The sequence below is a fragment of the Monodelphis domestica genome, chromosome 3 (genome assembly GCF_027887165.1).
Source record: "Monodelphis domestica isolate mMonDom1 chromosome 3, mMonDom1.pri, whole genome shotgun sequence".
NCBI classification, from domain to species: domain Eukaryota; kingdom Metazoa; phylum Chordata; class Mammalia; order Didelphimorphia; family Didelphidae; genus Monodelphis; species Monodelphis domestica.
Window position 1 is genome coordinate 190,654,735 of NC_077229.1, and position 23,535 is coordinate 190,678,269.

Genomic DNA, 23,535 nt, shown 5'->3' on the forward strand with positions numbered 1-23,535 from the left:
CTTTCTACCTTGCTAGTAGACCTAAAATAACTTTCAGAATCTCTCCAATCCTCTTAACCTTAAAAAAAGTTTGTTTCTATTTCATTTGAAAATAAAACCCCCTGGCCCCTGGAATTTGTTATAAAGACTTGTTTGCTGCTTTCCAAAAGTAAAACGTTCAAAGCTAAAAGGGGCCACCACCAAAGAACTGAATCTTGTCTAAATCATAGAGAAAAGACCCCCTGAATTTGCTTGGCAAGATGGGTAGGGCATCCTTGCAGATATATGGCCAGGCACTGTACCACACATGGGCAGAGGGGCAGATCCTGGAAAGTCACGGTGCCTTTATGAGACCCAGATTCCGATTAGTTTTGCCTACCCATTGCAAATTTCAACTCCAGTAATATTTCATATGTATATTATATATAAATACTGTGTGTATGTATATGTGTATATATATACAAAACTAAAGTATACTTTAACCAAGATAAACTATGTTTGCCAGAGCTTTAATCTCAGCAGGAGACTGTTATTACTGGAGTCAAACTCCTGAGCACCAGCTGAGGATAGGAAACTAGATTCTGCTATGCAGGGTGTGGGAGGAATATTTCTTTGTCTCCCTTTTTCTTTTCAGAACACATACATAAATAACATTCACATGTGGCCCCAAATGAGGTAATATGTGTGACTTAGTCCAAAAGATGCTTGCCTTGTCAATATCTTCATTTTTGAAATTTCTTCCCACTTGTTACTATTGATACATTATTATGGTAAATTAGACGTAGTAAGTTATTTATAGTAAAATCAAATTGAGGATTTTATGGGGAAATGTAGCAGGTAATATTATTTTCCCTGATCTCTGAATAATAAAATAGAAGTAAGTTATCATGGACAAATTTTTTCCCTTAGAAGTTTGAATCAAAAATGTGTAATTTCACCATGACAAGAATTTCTTCCACCAAAACAAATTGTAATGTGTATGTATCTTAGTAGATAACTCAAAGATCAATAAGACTTGCCAATGGTTAGTCAAGAAGTATCTGAAGCAGCATTTGAACCCAGGTTTTTGTGACTGCAAGGTCTGTGCTTTATCTCCAGTTCCATACAACCTTTTAGAAATTTATTCTAACCTGTGGTCCAGGGCTCAAGTGTTCAGTTTTATATTCAAATGTCAATTCGTTTATATTTTTCTTCTTTCAAAAAAAATTTTTTTAACCCTTACCTTCTGTCTTAGAATCAATACTAACTTTTGGTTCCAAGGCAAAAGAGTGGTAAGAACTAGGCAGTGGAGTTAAATGACTTGCCCAGGTTCACACAGCTAGGAAGTCCAAGGCCAGATATGAATACAAAGCCTCTTGCCTCCAGCCCTGGATCTCTAACCACTGAGCAAGCAACCTAGCTGCCCTTTCACAAATATTTTTGAAATTTTTAATTTTAATTTAAAAAATTGAAAAATGTCCCTGCTAGGAAAACTATACTGAGATATTTAGGTTTCCTGAAGTTATCAATAATTTTAGACTGTCTGAAAAGGGAAAGATTCAGATGCAAAGATAGTCCACAGAGTACTATGGAAATCAAATCTTAAACTAAAATAATAATTTCAGTTGAGTACTTTTGATTCCACAAATGGGATCTTTTATGTTCCAGGTACTTTACTAAGCATTAAGGGCTCAAAAAGAAGCAAAAGATAGTCCCTGCCCTCAAGGAACTTATAATTTAATGGTGGAGACAACAAGCAAACAAATACATACAAACTATATATATACATATACATATATATGTATATATATGTATAGGATGAGTGTATGAAAAAATTTTCTGTGAGAAATCAGGGATTTTATTTTGTTTCAGTGCTAATAATGTCCTCAGCATTTGGATTCTGTTACTGACTTCAATTTTCCATAATATGAGCCAAGCATAGGAGAGGATGCTTTCCTTAAATATTTTTCATTCTATTGACAATAGTTGTATGAGTGACCCATTTAAAATAGGTCCTCTTTTTAAAAAGATATAAAAAACCTTTGAACAGGTACCCTCTAAGGTGAGCTAATATAAATAATGGTACCTAGAACTTCAGTAGCATCTCTCATCAAAGGATATCAAAGGGCTTTACAAATACTAATTAAACCTCATGAGATGTAGGTAGGAATTATTCTCATCATAGATAGGGCATGCTTATGGCATAGAGACACACAGCAAGCCAAATACTAAATCTTGTCTCATGAACCAATGTGTTACACATTAGACCTTAGTCTTTTTTTTCTATTAGAACCAGTGTGAAAGAAATATGACTAGATTAGTTGTCGTTAGAACTGGACTCAGAGATATAATCAATCCTAGAACAATAGCCCTATGATTTGGCCAAATCTCTTTAAATTCTATTAACTTTTCAGTATCCTCTTTTGTAAAATAGGGATAATAGTACCTGCCCTGACTCACATCTGTTATAGAGTGAACTAAATGCTGCATGTGAAAACACTTTTGTAAAATGTTATAAGGTATGAGATCTTATATTATTAAATTTTTTCTCTATTAAACTTGTGTCTCAAAGGAATTATTTTTAATCATAGCCTTACTGAATATCCAGACACCAACCTGGATGAGAAATAAGTATGAATGGAAAATAATTAAATATGAAGAAATATGTGCAGAATTAAAGAAGGGTGTTCTTGGGAGCCAACCTATTCAAATCCCTGTTAAGAGGTTGTTTTTATTATAGCCTTTTCATTTAATAGTCAAGCTAACCATTTTCAGAGTGTTGCCTAGCCAGTTGAAACATTGAAGGATCAGGGCAGCCAGGTATCTCAGATATCTCAGAGCAACAGACCTGGAGATAGGAGGTCTTAGGTTAAATACAGCTAGCATTCCTAGCTGTGTGACCCTGGGCAAGTCACTTAACCCCATTTCCTACCCCTTACAGCCCTTCTGCCTTAGAACTGTTACTTAGTATTGATTCTAATACAGAAGATAATGGTTTAAAAAAAAAAGAATCTGGCAGAATACATCCTGGATCACCTTTTTTACAGTTAAGATAATAATGGCACACTTCACCATCAATTTCATCACTTTGGATTCTCCCCTTCCTCTGCATGTCACAACCTTGCCATCTTTTCATAGATGGTCTTAAAGAGTTGCCATGATAGTAAAACTCATCCCCCTGGGCCAACCCAAGAATGGGCTTTTCTAAATTTCATTAGGTTAAACAAGTTGTATGTAATAGTGATTCATGTCTTAATGCACAATCCTCTTTTTCAGTTCTGCTTTGTGTATGGAAGTGTGTATGTTTTATTTAAATGTTGTCAAGTTCAAAATTTACAAAACAAAACAGACAAAATCCTTAATGGGACTGATATTAAATGAAAGACATAAGCAGTCCAGTAAAGTGACTTAATGTTGGCCTTGGAGTGAATTCAAATTCTGCCTCAGGCACTTATTAGCTTTTGGACCATGAGCAAGTCACTAACTTCTCATCAGTTTCCTCATTTGTAAAATGAAGAAAATAATAACACCTTCTTCCAGGATTGTTTGTCAAGAGCAAATGAGATAGCATAGGTAAAGGGTCTTGCTATCCTTAGTGTCCTATAGGTGCTAGTTGTTCTTATGGCTGTCATTAGCCATCACCAAGATTGTCCTTGAAGTCATTTCCTAGCTTGGAGGACCTACTAAAGCATGTTTCCACTGAAATAGCCTTCTAGGAGTAATGCCACATTTATGTTACAGTGAGGAGCAGGATCATCACAGCATGCAAAGGTGCAAATAAGAGGATCAGAATAGGACAAAAGTCTTACCCTGTCTGTATTTAGATGTATAATTCATATCTAAATAAAATTTCCGGCTACTACATTTTCGAAAGGAATTATTTGGGGCAGCTGGTGGAGCAGTGGATAGAGGACCAGGTTTGCAGACAGAACATTCTGGTTCAAATCTGGTCTCAGACACTTCCTGGCTGTATAACCATGGGCAAGTCACTTAACCCCAACTGCCTCACCTTTGCCACTCTTCTTCCTTAGAACTGATATTTAGTATTGATTCTAAGACAAAAGGTAAGAGTTTAAAAAAAAAAAGAAAGGAACTATTTGTCTTCCATTAATTCCTTAGCAACGAACTATTCTGAAATATATAAAATTCACAATAAACTTTGTTCGAATGAATTTCTTTTTGCTTATTGTGTATATTTTAAGTTGGTACTGGTAATATACCAAAACCTAAAAAAGCATGAATCTCAAACTTGTCAGAACATTTTGAAAAATAGTATGTCTCCTCCTTTCTCTCTTTGCCCTTTTGACTTCTCATTCCACTATTTTGTCTCTTTCTTCCTATATCTATATGTGTCTTTTCTATTATAATATTTTAAACTGATAAACCAGGATTAAAAGCCATTCTCTAATGAACAACTAGATTTGTTTTTCTCACCAAACTCCAAGTCGTCCCCTCCCCCCCCCCACCAAAAATAAGAAATCATGGGGATTTTTCTTATTATTTTAGGCTCACATTGCTCATAGAACTGTGGATTTTGCCTGGACACTGTCTGTTTTCAAGACTGAGTTGCTAGTTCTGACTATTGAACAACAGCCAGGAAAATGTCACATGGGAAATGAGAGGAGGAGGTGGCAGACTGTAGAGTGACATAGCAAGGTCCCACAGCACAGTGTCCTTATGGGGAAAAGCACACATCTGTTGCTTATGCTTTCAGAGTTTCTGCTAGCAACTCTTTCCAGATTCAGTCTCCTAATGGTCATAGCCAGCTGTGTCAGTGTCCATATGTTTGTAAGGAGGAAGGGCCAGCAGCTAAACATGCCCTCCTTCTCTCTTATAAGTCATATCTTATCTGGTGATTTTGTTTCATTTTATTTCAATCTCACCCTCAGTAAAATCTAGACTATTTGTGGTTTACAATTACCTCTGTATTCCTATAACATATGAAAAAGTGCTTTGCAAACCTTAAAGTGATATATAAATGCTAATGATTATATTGTTACTATCTGTAATTTGCATAAATATGTTAGCATCATCCAGGACAGAGAATTTCCATTTCACTGTAATAGCTTAAAATCAAACTTTTGTTCATTAGTTTATCAGTTAATCAACAAGCATTTATTAATTGTCTCCTATGTGTGAACATCTATGTTGGGTGATGGGGATCCAAAGACAAAAATGAATAGTAGCTAACCTCAAAGAGCTTATATTCTCTTAAAGAAAGCAATAAGTATATATACAAGTGAATAAATATAAATAAAAACAGGGGTTTTGTTGGTGGGAAAGGGAACACTAAAAGAAAATTAACAAAAAGATTCCCAAATCCTTTTATTTGGAAGATTTTACCAATTCTCTCTTCAACCAAAAGTCAAACCTTTTCATTACCTCAAAACAATAGCATAGGTTTTCCCAGTCTCATCTATATAGCATCACCCAACTATCATTGTTAAAAATCATTGTTAAGAAGCATAGAGATGTGCACAGATTATACCCTATTTGGTGTCATCACATAAGCATAAATAACCTCCCCCCCTCAATTTTGCCTCTGGTTCTTGCTCTCGTCTGTATTCTTGCTATTTCTTGACTCAGCCTTCCTTGTTTTTGCCTCAGTAAATTTAATTTTGTTAATTTCTCAGGGAAAGAAAAAAATCTGTTCCTTTTTTCCCCATAGAATTAAATGGTTTTATTGTTTATTTGTTTTTCAATTGTGTCCCACTCTTTGTGACTCCATTCAGAGTTTTCTTGTCAAAGATAATAGATGGGTTTGTCATTTCCTTCAAGGTGAAGTGACTTACTTGCCCAGGATCATGCAACTAGTAAATATCTGAGAATAGATTTGAACTTAGAAAGAATAGTATTTTTGACTTCAAAAAAGAAGACATTTATATCGTATTTTAAATGTATTCCTGAGGGGCAACTAGTTAGATCAATAGACCAGAGAGTCAGGCCTGGAGGCAAGAGGTCCTGGATTCTAATGTGGCCTTAGATACTTCCTAGCTCTGTGACCCTGGGCAAGTCACTTAACTCCAATTGCCTGGCCCTTACTCTTAAAACATACTTAGTATTGAATCTAAGACAAAAGGTAAATTGTTTGTTTTTGTTTTTGAAAGATGGGAAATGTTTACTGATACTGGATAAAATGTTGCAAAATTGAATGCTTGTGGCCTCCTTTGTGGACAATACTAGTAGTATCTTAATTCCATTCAATCAGCATTTGCTCAGATGAACTTTACTGGGCACTTAATGGGATACAAAGATAAAAATTAGATAGTCTGAACTCAAGAAACTTACAGTTTAGGAAGAGGAGGTAGGTATTCTCACAAATGGCTATAACACAAGACTGAGTATGGAGGGAGGAAAATCTTGTTTCCAAAGTCCACATGAAGTAGACATTTAGTTCCTTCCAGTATAAGATTACCTGCTGTCTCCTCCAAAGAAATCTTCTTGTAGCATAGTAGCTGGTCGTTAGTAGACATCGAATAAATATTAGTTGGCTGAGTATCTTGTTACATAACTACTTACATTAATGTTTCCCCTTTTATTAGACTATAAGCCTTTTGCGTTAGCACAGTACCTAACAGAACTTAATCAGTTGTTTGTTGACTGTTTGAAAAAGCTACTCACACTTGCAGCCTAAGTGAGGAAGATAAAAACTTCTGTGTTTAAAAAATATATATATAATTGTGCTGAGATTTCTACTTTTGTTTTGTCTTAATCATGCTAGAATGCATGGAACAAAATTAACTTTTAATCTTCTTTGCAAGCTGCATAGTGATGTACCAATGCTGCTATTGCTAAAAGAGTTTTTGGAATTTGCTTCAGAGATTGCTGCACATTCTTTTTAATACTCTGAGCGGTGGCAAATTTTCATCCTTTGAGACTGGATGTAATTCTTTTCAAGGAGCCAAAAGATCCTCATAGCCAAATCTGGTGAATGAGGCCTGTAATTAAGCTGAGCAGTCCTGGTCTTAGTTATAAATTAGACATGACTGTAAAGTGATGATCTGTGATTCACAAATTGGCTTAAATGGCAAAACAAAAGAAAAAATCAGAAAAAATAAATGGTACAGAAACAATAAAGTGAACATCAAGTTATGTAATTTGTTTTTCTCTTCTTGATACTTGTCTCTAAAATAGTCTGGAAACTAGCAGAAAATTGTGCATCTTTCTTTGTTACCACCTCTATTAAGCTTTGAGCTTCTTGCCCCCCACAAACAACCATGATTTACCCAAATTACACAGTAAATCATGCAATGTTAATTGCAGTATAAATTTCCTAACCCATTTCATTCTGTCGACTCCTAATCTTAAAAGAATCACTGCTGAGAATAGAGACCAGAAGATGGAAGCTGGAGTGAATTGGATTGGAGGGAGCTTGAAATGCAAAATTATTCATTTATTTAGCAGTTATTTTTTGAATGCCTGCTATGTACAAGGTTCTAAAATGGGCATTATGGAACTTATGCATTGGATGGTTCCAGCCTTGAAAACACAATCTGGTAAGAGAACAAAGGCATTTACAGAAATAACTTTACATAGCAGCCAAAAAAGTTAGTGTCCTCTTAGACTATCTAGGGTGGCAATGTACAGGAATAGGGATATGAAGGTCCCATAGGACTCTGCCCCGGTCAAACTCCATCCAAAGTATTGTTCCTAGGTCTGGGCACATTTTAAGAAGGGCATTGATAAGCTGGAGAGTATCCAGAAGTAGGTAATGAGGATGGTGAAGAGCCTCAAGAAGACAGATCCTGGAAATCAGGAATTGATTCAGTGAGGTGTGGATTTTTTTTGCTTTTGTTTGTTTTATTCTTTGTATCTCCAGTTCTTGCACCATGCCAGACACACAGTAGATACTTAACACACAGTAGAGACATGTAGCCTTGCCCTAACCTAATCAAGAAGGCACATAAATATGAGCGTCAAGTATTTGAAGGGCTATCATTTGGAGAAGGGATTGAGCTTTTTTCCTTTTGGCTCAAGAGGAAAGAACTAGAATCTATGGATACAAGATGCAAAGATGCAAAATTAAGTTCAATGTAAGGGAAAACTCCAAACAAGTAGAATTCTCACAAAAAAGTAATTGAGCTACCTTAGGAGATCTTCAAGCAAAGGTTGCTTGACCGCTTGTCAAATAGATTGTGTTTTGCTTTTAAGCTTGGGACCAACTAATGGCCTCCAATGTCCCTTTGAACTCAGATTCTAGGGTTGTAGGATTGCCAAAAAGAAGACTATATAAAGAGACAAGAGGATAGAGGTCAAAACTTTAGCTGGTTAGGAAAATTAACATTTATATAATGCTTTAAGGTTTGCAAAGCACTCTATAAATGTTGTATCATGTGATTCTCACATCAACCCAGGGAGGTAGTTGCTATCAGCTGTTTTAAGGATGAAGAAACAAAAAAAGCTGAGAAGTAAATTGACTTGCCCAAGATCATACAACTAATAAGTGACTCAAGCAAGATTTCAACACATACTCTGTTGGTGTTCAATTATTTCTGTTATGTCTGACTCTTCATGACCCCATGGGGGGTTTCTTGGCAAAAATACTGGAGTATTTTTCAATTTCCTTCTCCAGCTCACTTAACAGATTAGGAAACTGAGACAAACAGATTTAAGGGACTTGCCCAGTGTCACACAGCTAATGAACTCAGGTCTTCCTGATTCCAGGCCAGGCCCCCTATCCACTACACTACCTAGCTACCCATCTGATACACTGTTTAAGTCTAATACAGAAGGACCTCATTTTACTTGACCAAAATACTCTAAGACCCTTTGCATAAGTTCAAAATTGTGCATTATAGCAAATTTCATAAGTATTTTTTCCTAAACCCTTTACGATTTTCTTGGGTTTATCAGACTTGCCAGCATCACTATTGTACTCTGGGGACATCATTAATAACTGAATAAGCATTAATGAAACAAAGGGAAGAACTGCTCTGACTAGGGTGGGACTTGTTGCAAGGGAGAACTCTGGACAAAGACTTATGCCAGAGCTAACACAAGATAATGTAATAACTCACACTAATGCTTCTCAGAGCAAGAATAAGGGTGTTTAGGTGAACTTCTGTGATACTTCACCTCTTGGGGAAATGATGTGGATTTAGCAAATAACTAAAATTTTTTATTTTTCCTATTTCTCTGCCTTGTTTTATTGCCAACCATGTTCATGTGTGTTGAGTTCAAGAAAAACAAAGACCTGGGTAGAGAAAGATAAGCCAACATAGGAGATGGATTCTGGATCAGTAAGGTAGAAGAGTTAAGTCACCAAGACAAGCCTTTATCAAGCTCCTTCTATACCAAGATATATCATCTTAGAACAATAAAGAAAAAAAAGAACTTCAAAGAAAAGTTGACCTGTAGTGTCAATTGTTAAAAAATGTCAGTGAGAATGAGGACTATAGACAAATATTTGATTTGGCCATCAGGAGGTGACTTTTTGAGACATAATTTCAACAGAAACAGAGTAGTGAAGGTGAAAGCAGCCTTTCAAGGAGCTACAGAATAGACTTGATGGTATAGTTAAGAGCAGGGATTCTTAATTTAGGTCTGCAGATAGATTTCAAGAGGTCTATGAACTTGAGTGGGAAAATTATTTTTATTAACCTATCCTGTGGATTTCATTTTATGCATTAAAAAAGGTATTTTTTACAAGGGGTCCATAGACTTCACCAGTTACCAAAGGATACCATTGCACACACTCACACAGGTTAAGAAGATCTTCTGCTTCTTATTATTGAATCTCTCTAGTTCTCTTTCCTCATCCATAAAATACTAGATGGTTCCTTACAGTTCTAAATCCTACGAATGCAAAGAAAGAGGTGGGAGCAATGAGTATAGACTGTTCTTTTGAGAAATTCGGGATAAAGAACACTGTAGAGTATTTTTGTTTTGTTTGTGGGAGTTTGGGGGCTGAAGGGGAAAGAGCCACTGAAAAAAAAGAAGTAATTGAAAATGAGTCCTAGATAGTGTTAATGAATGAGAAGAGAGGCTAAACTTATATGGTAGAGATTTCTCTTCCTATATAATGAAAAAAGAAGAGGTTGAGTGAATACATAGAGAAATTTTGAAATGGAGAAATTTTGACCATGAATATTTTATGGCGCTTTTTAAAAAGGAGAAGGAAGGGAAGAGATTTACCTAGGGTTGTCAACTAGTGAAAGGGGTTGGGGCATGGGAGGAAATGAAAAAATTACAATAATCCCAGAGACCAATAAGAATGCAATTAGAAGGGATAACTTAAGAGGTCAAAACTGGATAGACAACTAAGACCAATTCTTCTGGGTGATGGGCTAAGAGGATAAGGAGCAATGGAAGGCCTAGAGGTCTTGTTGGTAAAAAAAGTAGATTCGGTATGAGTAAAAAAGTTATACAGGCTAAAAGCTAGAAAGTTGGGATCAAAGAGAAATATTTCAGAATTCAGGATCTTGAAAATGAAATAAGAAAAGGGTAAGATAATGTGTGAGGCAGTGATAGGGAAGGCACAATTTTCAAGTTTAATTTGGTTGGGGTTGGCAAATATGTGATATACACACATACTTCTGTACCATAGTCATGTAAAAAATCAGGTGATGTGGGCATATCTGATTAAAAGATAGGGATGTCATTTTTTATTATGCCTCTTGTAATCTCAGTTCCACATTAGCTGTGACTCAAGGGTATAGTATCTGTATTGCTACATTATTAGGTAATAGTCATAAGTCACAGTTTATTCATAGACTAAAAAGTTAATTTATAATATTAGAAGGCTTTAAAGTTTATTTCATTCATTGCTAAACCAGGGGCCTGCATTTAACTAATTTTACAAGACTTTCTCTTTTTCCTTGCTTAGTAAGAAAGACTACTGTTGTAAATTATAGGATAAAGTAAAAGAAAGAGGTATAAAAAGAATATGCACTCCCTCCTATGGTTCTCCTAAAATCATAGGATTTAGAACCACAAAGTAGTTCATATATGTCATCTAAGGTGAAGACCTTTAACTTTATGGTTTCATGGACCCCTTTTGCAGCCTGGGAGCCTAGGGACCCCTTCTCAGAATCATACTTTTAAATGCTAAAACATTTATACAATAGCACTATAAATTTAAATAACCAAGAGATTTAAGAACATTAATCAAAGCAATGATAAACTACATCTCCAAAGAAGGATAATGGACTCAAGGTGCAGAAAGCTGCATACTTTTTTGAACATGGTCAATCTGTGAATTCATTTTGTTTATTATTAACTGATATAAGGATCTTCTATTCTACATTTGTTTTTGGAGTAGGGGATTATAAGGTATCAATAGTAATGGTGAGAAAAAAGAAGGATACTGAAATATTTTTTTTTAAATACACAGAATAGACCAGAAAGAAGCATGGACCAGCAAGGCAGTTTTGAAAGTAACATGTGGAATTTTTTTATACTTAAAAAAAAAAAGAGGTAGAGATACAGTCTTGTATAAGAGAGAAAGGTGGCTATAAACATATGGGCAATGACCATGAAGTACAAAAAAAAAAAGAAGTTTTATCATAGGGGCTTATTACCAAGGTGATAGCACAGCTGGGATGGTTGGTGTTGCTTGAAAATGGCAACGGAGAGCAAAGTGGTAGAACAGTAGTAGCTGATAGAAGTCCCTCAAGACCCTGGATCAGGAGGTTACATTTTAGCCAAAGAGTGATAGAAAACCAAAGTGGGTTGGAATTGTAGCCCAAACCATTCATAGTTGTTTTCTTTCTTTCATGCCATTAAAAAGTCCATAGATAGAATAATGTATAGATCTCAGCTTATTTCTCCCACCATCTATCTCCATTTTATAGACCCCTCCCCAATCCTTCCTAGGCCACACTCATCAGACCTTGACCTCTTCATACCTTTTCCTTGTTCATAAATGAAAAGGCCGAATTAGATCATTTCTAATGTCTCTCTTGCTCTTTACATCTAATGATCTTGACAACTCTTGGGATTTTCTTTATTTTTGTAGTTATTTGGAAACTTTATAAAATGAAGTTTGGGAAATTTTCAATAGATGGCGCTGCTGTTACCCATTGCCTTTCTCATAATAAAACCTAAATTTAGGCTTTCTTTATTTCCAAAACATTTGGATGAAAAATTATGCAGCTGGAAGTAACCTTAGAAATCTTCTGGTTCAGCCCGCTCATTTTCCAGATTCCTAAACAGAAACCAAGGGAGCTGAAGTGATTTATCCAAGATCACAAAACCAGTTAATGGAATGCCATTTATTGTGTGACTTTGGACAAATCCCTTCACCTCTCCGAACCTCATTTATTAAAATAAAGAGTGAATTAAGTGATCACTAAGTTCCCTTCTTGCCATATGGTTCTGTGAAATTAATTCAGTTGCACCTTGTTTGTGAATGATGTATGTGTCCAGGGCAGGCACATTTAATCTGCTTAGTTCTTTCTTCTATTGGTACATCAGAGATATGACCCCATGTGGAGTTTTCTTAGGAAAGATATTGAGTGGTTTTCCATGACTTTCCCCAGTCCATTTTACATATGAGGAAACTGAGGCAAACAGGTCAAGTGACTTGTCCAGGATCATACAGCTGGTAAGGGTTTGAGGTCACAATTGAATTCAGGTTATCCACTGTGCCTCCTACTCATCAGAATAGATGGCTATATAGTTATATTTCAATAAAAATTATTCCCTTTGTAATCCTATGTATTTTATGTATTTAAAAGCATTATTTTTAAGATTGGATTCATAGACTTCGTAAGACTCTCAATGGGATCCATGACACAAAAAAAGACAATTAAGATGTTTTGTTTTAAACTCTTTTTATATAAGCAGCATATGGTTGTGGCTACACTATATGAAAAGGACCAATTTTCAAGAATTACCCAAATTAAAATATCTTTTTTTCCAACATCATATTCACATCGAAGGTATCTTCATATACTTGACAGTGAGAGACAAAGAGAGGATCTTTGGCACTATTGGGCCTATCAATATATTACAGACCAATTTAGAAAAGCTCTTCACTCAGCTTCAGAGATAATCCACAAATGCAAAAGGTGGAAATGATTTGGAAGATATAATAGAGTTCCTAGACTTGGAGAAAAATTCATGTCAATCAGTAGTTAAGAAGAAAAAAAAATTTAATAACTCCTACCTTCTGTCTTAGTATCAGTTCTAAGACAGAAGAGTGACAAGGACCAAGCAACCAGAGTTAAGTGATTTGTCCAGTGTCACACAGCTAGGAAGTGTCTGAGACCTGATTTGAACCCAAGTCCTCCCAACTCGAGGCCTGATTCTAACTACTATGCTTCTTAGCTGCCCTTAAGTATAAAATCTTTTGCAGAGCATCATAGCCAAATCATTATTAGTTTCTTTTACCCTCATCATCTACTTTAACTACTACTCATTGACTTCCTCAACTGGTCTTCAGATTTTGCCTGTTGACATTATGTTTAAATTAAAAAATAGATTCTCTGAATTATGTAGCAGCCATACATTTGTATCTGGGTGTGGGTTCCCTGCTTCCATTCTTAAGGACAAATTTACAAATATTTGGCAGGATTCCTCCTTCTGTGGGAACCGGACAAATCAACACTAAATGAACACTCCATACAGTGTTGAGAAACAAAATAAGTAGCAACTTTTTAGGACATATCTATCCATAAAATCCATTTGGCATCAGTGAGCATGGCACAAGAGAATGACTTCTACCCTGCCCTTAGACCTATGTTCTTCCTGCCTGGAAAAGTCTCCATTAATTAGTTCCTCCTGTGCTACTGTCACTACAAAAAAAGCTAAAAATGAGAAATCTCCCCAAAATATGGGTGAGAAAAATGACTATTCACCTCCTGCTTTATGACTAGTTGCCCTTGAATGAGAGATAAAAATTAAAGTTTTTAATTAACTACTTATCACTCATTTCAAGATCTTGGAGTCATCCTTGACTCTGTACTCTCTTCTTATCCTTTAAGTTCATCCAGATGACAAGTCTTACTGATTCTACCACTCTCTGCCTCTACTCAAACCACACCCCCGCTAGTTCAGGCTCTCATCACCTCTATCACGCACTATCCCAATAGCTTCCTAATCAATCTCGCCATATAGTCTTTCTACTCCCCAGTCCATCCTTCACAGCTGCCAAGTTGATATTCCTACTGCACAAGTGTCCCTATATCACTCCCATGCTTTTGGGGCTCCAGGGTTTCTCCATTACCCCAAGGATAACATACAAACTCTTGTGCCATTGTAACACCTCAACAATCTGGTTTGAGCCCATAAGTCTAGGCTTATTACAGAGAGCTCCCCCTTTTATGTAATATTTTAGCCAGACTGACCTTCTTTGTCCCACCTAATGTCTTTGTCTCTTTGCAGTGGCTGTCCCCCATCCCTGGAAGACACTCCCAGGTTGCATCATAAGAGCAACCTTCTATAATAAGCCTTTCCTGATTCTCTCTGTCATTAATTCATTCCCCCCTCCAAAAAAAATTATTTTCTATTTACTAATATGTACACATGTTGGTTCCTCCGTAAGCTCCATGAGGTGCAGGGACTGTTTTGCTTGTCTCCATTCCTCAGCCCCTAACCCAAGGACTGGTAGGGAGTAAGTGCTTAATAAATCCTTGTTAAATGAAGGAATGAAGCCCTCAAAATAACAAAATGAAAAGATTGAATTTTTGTGATAGGAAAACAAGATCTACTACAAGCCTGAAAAAAAATGGTTGCAAATTAAATTTAACATGAAACAGTTGTGTTCAGATTAAGGTAGATCTGCAGTTGGCCAAGAAATGTTATTAACTGAGCTGCCCAAGAGCTCTGCACTGGTGTCTTCTCTGTTCCTTTTCAAATGTCACTCTCTTATTCTTCCTCCTCCTATTGAACTTTTCTGCCCCCACCCTTGCCCTTTCCAACTCTTCTTCATTGCTCACTAGCTGTGCTTTATGGTGAAAGTCAGGAGTGCCAAATTATTCTGTCATTGGCTTTCTTTTCTGTTCATCACAGAACTTAAAAGCCCATCAGTATAGCACTAGAAGCTTTAGCAAAAGTGATCTGTCAATATGAATATGGAAAAGATATATAGAATCAAATAGCTTTTAATTACATTTTAGGTTGTTTATTAAAAAATTTTATTACTAATGTCACTTAGAAAACAAAGAACTGTTTTATTAAGATAATTTAAATAGAAAATAGTAATACCTGTGTCATTTTTTTATCCAAATATCTAAAGATGTTTTTCAAGTTTTAGTTAAGTTTCACTACCTTTCTTTAAGGTAGGTATAGTATAGTAGTCTCTCGGTGATCGAGAATGACGATTGTCTTTGTGCAGTGTCATCTACGGTGTACCCTCATGTGGCTTTGGAGTCCAAAGGCTGAGGCGCACAGTTTGCGGCACATGGGGCATGGGACGCCAGTTGTTACGGGAGGTGCGGTTGTGGCCTGGTGTCGGCGTTCACGTGCAGCGGCAAGACATCGACGTCGCTCATCTTCAAAGGTGGTAGCGGCATGGTGAATGTGGGTTCGCCAGCTGCTTCTGTCAGAGGCAGCGAGTTCTAGTTGCTTTGGTGCAATGCCAGCCCAATTCAAGTTGGACTTTAGCTGATCCTTGAATCTTTTCTTTGGTCGGCCTTGTTTCCTGAGTCCAGCTGACAGTTCACCATAGAATGCCTGTCTTGGTATTCGCTGTGGGTCCATGCGAATGACGTGTCCAGACCATCGTAGCTGGGTTTTGAGGACCATGACTTCGATGCTGGTGGAGTTGGCTCTGTCGAGGACTTCCTGGTTGGTGATTCGGTCCTGCCATCAGATCCTCATGATTGACCGGAGGGAGCGTTGGTGGAATTGCTCCAGCTGTTTCATGTGCTTCCAGTACAGTGTCCATGTCTCACAGCCGTACAGGAGCAAGCTGAGGACCACTGCGTTGTACACTTTGAGCTTCGTCGCAGTGCTCACACCTCTGTGTTGGAGGATTTTGCAGTGCAGCCACCCGAGTGCCTGGCTGGCCTTTTGGATCCTGGCTTTAATCTCGTGGTCTAGGGACCCATCGTTGGCGATGGTGCTGCCCAGGTACTTGAAAGTGTTGGCGTTAGAAAGCTGCGTGCCGTCGATTGTAATGCACGGCTTCTTAGTTGGCCTCCCTGGTGCAGGTTCGAACAGCACCTCTGTTTTGCTGAGGCTGATAGTCAGGCCAAACAGTTTTGTTGCGGTGGAGAACCTGTCCACAATGTTTTGGAGATGATTTTCTTGGTGGGCCATGAGAGCACAGTCATCTGCAAAGAGAGCTTCCAGGATGAGTCTCTCTGTTGTCTTTGTTTTTGCAGTCAGGAGGTGAAGGTCAAATAGTGAGCCATCCAGTCGGTATTTGATGTAGACACCCAGGTCTAGATCCATCACAGCATGTCGTAATACTTGGGTGAAAAATAGGTTGAATAGTACTGGAGCAAGGACACAGCCTTGTTTCACGCCATTGGAGATGTTGAAGCGATCGGAAGTCTCTCCACCAGATAGGACTTCCCCTGTCATGTCGACATGAAAGAGCTGGATCAGTTTGACGAATTTTGCTGGGCAACCGAGCTTGCTGAGGATCACCCACAATGCATCCCTGTTCACTGTGTCGAACGACTTTGTCAGGTCTATGAAGACAATGTAGAGACTCAGGTTCTGCTCAAGGCATTTTTCCTTCATTTGCCTCACTGTGAAGACCATGTCGATGGTGCTGCGATCTGGTCGGAAGCCACATTGTGATTCAGGCAGGTTTTGCTCTGAAACAGATGACAGGAGTCTGTTGAGTATAACACGGGCGAGGATCTTTCAGGCAGTGGAGAGTAGTGAGATGCCTCTGTAGTTGTCACAGGCTGCTCGTGAGCCTTTGTTCTTGTATAGGGCTACGATGGAGGCATCTGAGTTCTGGGGGCATGTCTTCCTCTTCCCATATGCTGGTCAGCACTATGTGGAATGCCTGGAGCGCCTTTCCATTTAAGGCCTTGTATACCTCAGGTGGGATCCCGTCTTTACCGGGTGCCTTGCCTGCACTCATTTGTTTAATGGCTTTTTGGACGTCCTCTATTGAAGGAGGGACATCAAGTTGTTCAATGCAGCGGTTTTGAGGGATCTGGTCAAGGGCGCTTTGGTCGACTGAAGAGGGTCGGTTGAGAAGCTGACTGAAGTGTTCTTTCCTATTTCCTATTTCCACCTATTGCTGATGCCTTTTTTATCTTTTATGAGAGTCACCGTCAGAGGATAGCAAGGGAGTGGTGGTGGGTTTTGATGGTCCATAGACAACCTTGAGGGCACTGAAAAATTGTTTTTCATATCAGCAAACCGCTGGATTTCTTCTGCCTTTTTTTTCCCACCATCTGTCTTGCAACTTCCTGATCTCACGCTGCGCTGTGGCTTGGAGAGACTTGAATCTGTCCTTTTTAGGAGCAGAGTTTGGGTTATTTTGCCACTCCATAAAGGCTTTGTTCTTCTTGCTCAATAGGTCTTCAATAGCAGTGTTGTTCTCATCGAACCAGTCCTGGTGGTTGCATTGTTTTGGGCCTAGGACTGCCTTTGATGTTTCCTTCACTGTGTCTCTGAACTGGTTCCATTTCTCAGTTGAACTTCCAGTGAGTGGTCCCTTGGCAGACAGCTTGTTGTCCAGGCAGGACTGGAATGTTTGCAAATAAGATGGATCTCTAAGACGACTCACATTGTAAAATGCGCGAAGTGTCTGGGTGCGTTTTGGATGGCGAGGCACAATGCGCATTTGAAGAGTCGGTTCTAACCAATCGGTGGTCTGTCCAGCATTCAGCTCCTCTCATGGCTCTGGTGATCTTTACATCCTGGATGTCTCGCCGGCGTACAATGATGTAGTCAATGAGATGCCACTGTTTTGATCTTGGGTGCATCCACGTTGTTTTATATTTGTTCGCCATTCTGAACACAGTGTTCGTGATGGTGAGTTCGAACTCTGAGCATTTGCTGAGTAGCAGTAGGCTGTTCTTGTTCATTTTGCCCCCGTGTTTGCCGAGCACTCCTTTCCATCTTTCATGGTCCTGGCCAAAGCGGGCGTTGAAGTATCCCAGTAATATCAGCTTGTCATTTGTGGGCACTGAGTGCAGGATGGCACTCAGGTCAGAGTAGAACTGCTCGATGGTCTCCTCTGTGCTGGTCAGTGTTAGGGCATATGTGCTGATGATTGTGGCATACAGGTCTTTGCTGAGAGGCAAACGGATCTTCATGAGCCTCTCGCTGATGCCCACAGGAAAGTCTGGCAGCTGTTTGAGCAAACTGGTCTTGATGGCCAGGCCAACACTGTGGATTCTGTCTTCATTTGAGGCTCTACCTTTCCAGAAGAAGGTGTATTCAGTGGTGGGTTCGCTGAGTGATCCCTCTTCTGGTAAGCATGTTTTGCTTAAGGCTGCGATGTCGATGTTATATTGCACCAGTTCTTTACTGATTAGAGCTGTTCTTCTCTCAGGTCTTGGGGTATTCTCTCTATCAAGTAATGTCCTGATGTTCCATGCTCCTAGTAGGAGTTTCTTTGTATTTTTTCTTTGATTTTGACTGCTTAAAGGGGATGACCTGCCAGCTGTGGTGTGCTGACCGGGTGTTTGTAGGGCAGGCAATGTTTGGGACACCTTTTCTAGTCCCCTCCCTTGATTAGGGTGAGCAGTGCTGTCCTAGAGAGGGCTGCTCAGTCGCCCAGGATGCTGCCGAACATCCCTGCTGCCTACAGGGCCGAGCGACCACTGGTCCATGGGCCGCCTACGTGCAGGATTGTGACTACAACTGCCAGTGGTCACCTCCACCTGTTGCGTTGCCACTCCCCCATCGCCACAGGTCTTGAAGAGGGTGGACGGGGTTAGGATAGATGAGTGTGCACAAAGACACTTGTGCATGAAGATTTAAGTGGAAAAGCTGATGCACAGAGACAGTCCCACTCTCTCGGCATTGGAAGCCTGGGTCCAGTGGCACGAAAAATTGTTACGTCTGGAGACTTCCTCAGCTGCATTGGATGGCCGTGTTAAGGTAGGTAAGTAGTAGAAAAAGGGAAGTTTCCCTCACAGATCCTAGTGGCAGAATACTTTATGGGAAATGAAACTCCCAAGCCAAAGTGGTGCTTTCCTATATGAAGTGCTCCTTTCCCATTTGACTTCAATGGTGGTGGTGGTGGTGGTAGTGATGATTGTTCACTCATTTCAGTAGTGACCACCAACTCTCCATGACCCTATTTAGGGTTTTCTTGACAAAGATACTAGAGCGGTTCCAATTCCTACTCTAACTCATTTTACAGATGAGGAAACTGAGGCAAGTAGGGTTAAGTGATTTGCCCAAGGCCACACAGCTAGTCAGTACCTGAGGCCAGATTTGAATTCAGGGCTTCCTGACTCTGGACCCAGCATTCTATCTAGTGTGCCACCTAGTCTATTGCCCTTCGCATCTCCTTAACTACTTTATTGGGTTCATCGCTAAAATTTGGGGTTCTCCTCTTTATAGATTTATAGACTCTGTTTTGTGAGGTTCTGTTTGGGGAAACAACTTATTTAGCCTAGATAAGTTAGCCATGAGGATATTATTAAGGGAATTTGAGTTTGGGGATAAAGTTAAGAACTTTTCCTTCTCCCTTCCTCCTCCTTCCTCTCCTTTTCCCCATCAATAAACTTAAAATATTTAGATGTTTCCATCTTGCCTTTTCCCCTTTAACAATCCCACCATAACACTAGCTAAGGTGTTTCGGTGGTATCTCAAGTGAATACTCATTTATAGATGCAGATATATAAACTCAGAATAGAGTTACCATACTTTGTGGCAGAAACAAATTCCTGTAGTAATGGGACACTGGATTTAAGAACATGAGTTCCTCAATCTCTTCCACTTCCTCCTGCTGAATTATGTCCCTATCTTGCCATTTCCAATTCTTTATTGCTCACCATCTATTCTTTATGTTAAAAATAAGGTTTATTTAGCCCAGCAACTAGTGCCCTCCTTCAGCGAAAATATTTTTTGAATCAAAATTAGAACACAGGAAACATGCAAAGCCTCATTAAAAGTATACTTTTCTGGAATCCGGAGTTTCTGGAATCAGGATGTGAATCTGGATTTACATCTCCTGAGGTATAAATAAAAGTTGGAAGTCTGTGATTGTCTCTTCTTCTTTTTCTTTTATATTAGCTAAAAAAAAAAGTATTGGATAATTGTGGTGAGTGAAATAATTCTAATTGTTTTTGCAGGTCTGTCTTGTACCTTCCCACCCAAGACAAACACAGTATTATAGTAGGAAGGACACTGCTATTGAAATCAGGAAATTTTGACTCAAATGCTGGCTCAGTCACTTACTAAGTTGTATGACCATAAGCAAATCACTCAAATTATCCTAGGGGAATTGGTAAATGGGAAAAATAATCTCTATTCTACCTCCTTTCTAGGGCTGTTGTGAGAAGTAACAATAATGTCAGGTATTATATATGACATTTCCCTTGAAAATCATCTGCCTAAATGAGATCTCTTTGAAAGGAAAAAAAAATCAGTATATACCAAAAAAGATCATTCTGAATCCATTTTAGAAACTAACTACTTTTTGGATCAGTGTAGTATACTTTTCACCTTGCAAGCATAATGTAGCCAAAAGACATAGGTAAGGGGGCGGGTAGGTGGCTCAGTGAATTGAGAGCCAGTTCTGCAAACCTGACCTCAGATACTTCCTAGTTGTGTGATCCTGGTAAGTCACCTAGAATTTTTTTTAACCTTTTTAGATTTTAACCTTCTTAGAAGATTCTAAAATAGAAAGTAAAGGTTAAAAAGAAAAAAATCATAAGTCAAAACTCAATAAGCAGTCAGAATTTCATATTCTGTTTTAGGCCTCAGCTCATTTTCCCAAAAGATTCCTGCTCTCTGAGATCTTAAAGCTGAAGAACTCACTTACTAAAGTAGTTGAAGCTCACCTCCTAAACCTTTTAAAATTACTTCATAGGAAATCATCCTGTAGTGGGGGGAGGTGAGGAGGAACAGTCAAATTAATAAATGGTAGTTTCCAAACCTAGGCCCCATTTGTTTTCTCTCCCTCTGTCTTCTCTGTCGGCCTGATTGGATAAGGTGCCTAAGATAAGGCAGCAGTAGAAACCTGACTCAGTGACAAGCTATCCAGAGGCTTTTGTCTGTGAACCTGACCAAGAGTGACTCACTCACTGACTGTCAATTAGGGGGTGTGTTGTTGGGGGTGTGGGGAAAAGGGATAAAGGGGAACAGAGAGAAAGGAGGGGGTGGAATCACTTTGTGCTTTAAGACAGCTGATTTATTCCCTGCCTGGATGTTGGTTTGTCTTCTCCATCAACCTTTTCACAAACATATGTGCTTGTGTCATAATTGTACCCTCTTAGGAAGTGACAATGGCAGGCATTATGGCCAAGTCCAGAGAACTTAATTCAAGGCTTTGGAAAGAGTTCAGAGATCTAGCCATAAGAAATGCTTAGATTGCATAACAACGACCCAGAAATGCCACTGTGATCACCCTTTTGTATGTATTTCATATCTAAAGAAAACCTAGAAGCTCCAGGAGTTTTAGAGATGGAGAATCCCTCGGGTTGTGTCAAAATCTATTCAGCCTCTCTCAGGAAAATTACACATTTTCACTTTTAAACTTGAGCAAGAAAACTGAATGGCCAAGATGGCCTGAGAGTCTAGGGATCCGATTCTTCCTCCCCACATTGAATTCTTTTGGGAGTCCCCTTTTTTATTCAGGTCTATTTCTCCTTCAATGGCAGGCTTCCTGCTCTTCTAAAGCACTTCTTTCAACTGATTTAAAGTCACGTTGTTGTCGTAGTTGTTGTCAGATTTTGTTGTTGTTATTTTTGGCGGAAAACCATTCATTATATCTCCCAACTTCAGGTTGTGAGCAAAACAAGTTCTTCTTTCAGCTGCTTTGGATACCGTGCATGACAGAGCCAGCCGAATGGAAATTGTTAAGTGGCTTATCCCACAGTGTGACAGGGGTTGCGGTGTGATGTCATGCATGTCAGCAGAGTGAAAGCTTTTGTCACACTGAGACTAGTAACAGCATGCCTGGGCAGCAGGATGCTGCCAAAAGGCAGATGTGGGACTGCATGCCTCTCACTTCACTGACATGCACGTTATGCACCATCAAATGCCACCCCCCTCTCAGATTTTCTTTCACTGCCTTACCCCCTAGGCACCAGAAAATGGGACTTGTCAGAGAGGCCAGAGCAAGAGTTAAATTATATCTGGCCTTTTCATGTGACTTTTCTTTAGGAAACATTATTCAGGGCACTCTGTCCCAAAATAACTTTTTGGATTATTTTAGAAAGGCAAGAAGTTGTGATATCTCAGAAAGCTTTGAGTTGTGCATGGATAATAAATAAGAAGAATAAGAATAAGAACAACTAACATTTATATGACATTTACAAAGTGCTAGGCACTGTGCTACGTGATTTATAATTTTTACATCATTTCACCCACGACAAACCTGGGAGGTAGATGCTATGATTCATCAACCCCATTTTATAGGTGAAGAAACTGAGGCAGGTGGAGGTTAAGGGATTTGCCCAGTGTCTGAATCTAGATCTCAAACTCAGGTTTTCCCGACTCCAAGCCCCAAACTCTAACTACTGCACCACTTTGCTCCCATAATTTTTATAAAGGGGCACAATTCTGAGCCCTGATCACAGTTAAAATGACATATCTCTAGCCAATCATGCTATTAATGTTTTGCCTTTATAAGCCCCTCTCAACTAAAGATCTCAAAGCATTTCCTCAGGATGCCTGTACATCTTCTGACACAACATCGTGATGGAGTGAACCTGGAACTTGGTAACAGAAAAATTTGCTAAAGACTACACAGCAGTTCAGGGGTGGGATTAGAATGAGAAGTCTGACTTCCACAGCTTATTTGGAATGGCATCCTTTAGGGGCAGGCGTGAGATGAAGAGTCCCAGGAAAAGCAGAATCTGATCTTTTTTGTAAGACCATGTCATCTACCATTTAGTGGCCCCCGTTTGCCTCTAGTATAAATTACTAACTTCTCAGTCTGACATTTGAAACCTTCCACAATCTGGCTCCTATTTACCTTTCCAGATGTTTTTCATGTTAATTCCTTTCACATACTCCTTCCTAGCTCCAGCCACCTGCCCTACTAGCTGTTCCCTGGGCCTTTACACAGATTGTCCCAAGTGCTTTCAGAATACCTTCCTCCATGTGCCTCCTGGGCCACCTCTGACTCGAAGATTTTGATTTTTCCCATCCTAAGTGTTCTCGCTCCCTCCTGAAATTACTTTGTCTTTACTTAGCTGTTTACATATTGGTCCCTTCCCTTCCACCTCAGTAAAACGGAAGCTCTTTGAGAACAGGAATTGTTTCATTTTTGCCTTTGAGCATCTAACATGGCATCTGGCATGTGGTGGACACTTGGGAAATGTTTGTTTGATTGCTTTTTATGGGGGATAATACCCCGAAAGCTGAAAATGATGACAACTCCCAGTTCTGAATTTAGCCATTGCAGAACACTCTCCTCACAACTTGGACACTACCCCACCTATCAATAGCCGCAGCTGGGTGATTCATGTAGATGATGCTGGGGAAAAATCAAGGAGGTGAATTTCGCCATCAGCCATCCCCATAAGTTGAGAACTCACG

General features: G+C 39.1%; 1 protein-coding gene across 1 annotated transcript in view; it reads left to right on the plus strand.

Annotated features, from left to right (window-relative positions):
- Nucleotides 1–23,535, plus strand: part of GMDS (GDP-mannose 4,6-dehydratase) — an 840,983-nt gene that overhangs the window by 749,830 nt on the left and 67,618 nt on the right. The gene's annotated exons all lie outside the window — the stretch shown is intronic.